Here is a 3452-nt window from a genome sequence, read left to right as displayed (position 1 = left end):
GACCAGGGTCTGAAGTCAGCCTGGAATGTCCCAGCAGAGGAATGCAGTCCAGCTTGTGCAACCCATAACAAGCTTCCTTGGGTCCTCCTGCCAGCTCTTCCCTCTGATGAACCTCATCCCCTGCCCTCTCTTTTGGTCGCCCCCTTTGGCAAGGTCAGGAGCTTGGCTAGGACCGCAACCAAGAGTAAGGATATGTGGTTAACGGCTGCTTAGTATGAGGTACAAGGTGAGAATAGGACAGGCAATAACTCTGTCCTGCAAAGCAACAAGGTTGCCCCCTCGCTCCGGGGTTTCCTCCAGTGCCTGCAGAGCCAGCTTGGGTGGCCAAGAAGAAAGTCCCCGTGCAGGGTTTTGGGGAGAGCAGCAAGGCAAGGCCTTTGAGCTACCCACTCCAGGCCCAAAGGAGGTGAACTTTCCAGAGAGCCCATTTCCTGGCCTGCGTGAGGGCACAGGACAGAGGAAGGGAAGGAGGCATGAGGGCCGGCAGTGCCAGGGAGCATCAGGCAGGGCCGTGGGAGGTGCCGGCAGAGGTGCTGGGGGGAGCAGAGTGGCGCAGCGGAAGCGTGCTGGGCCCATAACCCAGAGGTCGATGGATCGAAACCATCCTCTGCTAACTGGCCCTTTTTTTCCCTCCTCCTGACAGCTGCTGCCTCTCCCAGCAACTTTTAACCTGCACTGCTCTAGCTCTCTGGGCACCCATGGCCACGGCCCTCCTGTTCCCTCAGCCCCTCCTCTCTGCCACTGCCACCTTCTTTCTCCTTTGCCTTCTTAGGAGCCAGCACTCCCATAGTGCCCCTCGCCAAGGCAGACGGGTGGCTGTGGAGCAGCAGGCAGTGCTCCCCCCACAAGGAAGTGGGTGGCTTGGGGACACAGGCGTTTCTCCCTTCCCATCCGGCAGCTCAATCCCAACTTCCCAGCTGCAAGCAGGGACCTCCAGGAATCTGCAGGTGGGGAGGAGGAGGACAAGGCTGCTGCTACTTTGGCAAACACCAATGCAATCAGCTTGACCATCTGGGGGGGTTCTCCATCCTAGTCTGTTTGCTGCCGTGCTCACTCGCAGCTCCAGCCAGGAGCAGGGCTGAGTAGGTATTCCCCATGGGCACTGTATTGGCCATACGTGGCTAGGTGTTGGCAGTGGTGGGGAGAGGGGCTGCTGCAGGGTGACCTCTGTGGGGAAGAGCTAAGGGGCTGCCCTGCACCACACACACAGCTGGTTCCAGGGGCCTCCACCACACTGAGCCATCTGCAAAGCTTGTGGCACCCAGGGCACCCATGCTGGCTGGAGCAGGTGGATACTCTTGAAGGAACTGCAACCTGCGGAGAAGGCACGCCAGTGAAGACTTCCCTGACGGACCTGAAGCCTGTGGAAGAGCCCACGCTGAAAGAGATTTTCCTGTTCAGAAGCACAGCATGGGGAGAACCCATGCTGGAGTAGTCTGCAGTGAAGGAGTGCAGCTGAGCCTGGAAAAATTGGGAGGCATGGCGGTGTTTTCTTTGTCTTCTCTTGCTCACTACAAGACAAAACTCACACATAGCCCGAGTCTTTCCCTCTCTTCTGGCTGCTCAGGACTGGAATTCAGCAAATTTGCATTTGCTGGACACCCACCCCCTCACTCCCATGTGCACGTCAGCAGGTGCTCTGAACCCTAGACTGTACCACAGGTCTGTGCAGAATCCATGCCTGGAGCCCAGGCCTGGTTTGTCCAGTGTCCTGCTCCAACCCTGGGCAGTCCCTGATGCCAATCCACTCTCCTCACTGGCTAGTGCAGCTTGAGATCTCCTAGCAAATACCCCTCTCTCTCACAAACACACACACAAACACCCCCCCAAGCCCCCCCAAAACCAGAAAAGCACAGGCTGACAGAAATGAGCTAGGAGTAGAACGAAATGAAAACAAGACCAATCGCATTCTTGTTCTTCATGGGTGTGCAAAGGGTTTCCAGGATGAGTTGCTCCTTCCCCTTCCCAGGGATCGAGGTGAGGCGGACCAGCCTGCTATTGCCCCCATTCTCCTTTGTGCCTTTGGGGAAGATAGGAGTGACAATGACTTTCTTCCAGGACTCAGGAACCTCTCCCAGTTGTCGCGACCTTTCAAAGATAATGGAGAGTGGCCTCTTCTATGGGTCTTTCTTCCTGGAAGTGCTTCACGAGCTGGCAGCAGAAAGATAGCACGGGGATCTGCAGGTGAGCTCCCTGCTACCTGAGTACCTGACTGGCCAGAAGCCAGAAGATCGCTTGCATGTCGACTGTGAGGTCGCCTCTGGCTCTGCAGGCAATGGGCCATCCACAGGAATATCGCTTGTGCTAAGTGCTCGTCTTCATTCCAGAGTGGATACCACTGCATGGTATATCTTTTTATATCCACACACTTCTTGGTCCAAAGGAAGCAGACAGTCCCTGAGAGGGAGATCTGAGAACATGTGGGCATGACAGTGTCAAAAATGGCCGTCCGGCAATCACAAAGCAGTAGGAGAGGCCACAGGGAATGACGCTGTCAGAAGATGCCTCTTCCCTTTGTTTAGTGAGTGGGGGCTTCCTTGCCTGACGTGCTTCTGGGTACACAGGTAGGGTTGGCTGGTCCTGGCAGCCAATCACAGGTCTGCCTGAGAGCAGGTGGGTACAACGGGGTCCGGAAATGGCTGTCAGCCAATCACAGAGCAGTAGGAAAACATGGTGGTTATGGTGCTTAATAAGAAAATGGCAGCTGAAAGAAAATGGTGCCTCATGTGTATGTCGGGGAAGGTACGTCCTGGTCACATGTACTTCATCGTTCATCAGTGCCGGCATGGGCATTCACCAAAGCAATCATCCATCACCAAAACCAGTGGCAGCACAAGGCAGGTTTTAGCCCAGGAACAGGTAATGCGCGGAGTCCTGCAACACAAATTGCTTACGGGCACGCAGCATGGAATGTGGCAGATGCTCATATCCGGCCAAGTTCTATAGACCAAGAAACTTGTGCTAGAAATGATCCACCTGGCCTATTTGCACATTATATAGACAGAGAATTGTTACCCTAGCATTGCCTGCTTTTTACTTGCTGATTGTTGAGCTGCTACTACACACGTCTACAAGCTACGGACATATCCAGTGCCTAGGAAGAAACCCAGGCTGGTTGCTGTGCCTTTTTAATTCAACCAAAGGGTACATCATGCAACCACATGTTAGCCCAGGACAGCCTGACTGTGACTCCGACTGGGGCAGACTCTGACCGGGGCAGCCTCCGACCGCGCTACCTCAGCGTTATGCCCTCTGGTATTCCCCATGGGCACTGTATTGGCTAGCCATGGCAAGGTTTTGGTAGTGGAGGGGTCAGGGGGTGCTGCAGAATGGCCTCTGTGGGAAGAGATAACGGGCTGCCCTGTGTCAGACACAGCCAGTTCCAGCTCCGCAGTGGACCCACCGCACAAGACAGCTGAGCCGTCGTCAACATTGGTGGCCCCTCTGTGAAA

General features: G+C 55.3%; 1 non-coding gene across 1 annotated transcript; it reads left to right on the top strand.

The window, feature by feature from the left end:
• Positions 1-541: 541 nt before the first annotated feature.
• TRNAM-CAU (transfer RNA methionine (anticodon CAU)) lies at positions 542-613 on the top strand. Its single transcript has one exon. It is a non-coding gene; the product is annotated as a tRNA-Met (tRNA).
• The last annotated feature ends 2839 nt before the right edge of the window (positions 614-3452 follow it).

The sequence above is a fragment of the Buteo buteo genome, chromosome 13 (assembly GCF_964188355.1).
Source record: "Buteo buteo chromosome 13, bButBut1.hap1.1, whole genome shotgun sequence".
Taxonomy (NCBI): Eukaryota; Metazoa; Chordata; class Aves; order Accipitriformes; family Accipitridae; genus Buteo; species Buteo buteo.
The sequence above is the reverse complement of the archived record's forward strand: the minus strand, read 5'-3'. Positions and strand labels throughout refer to the sequence as shown.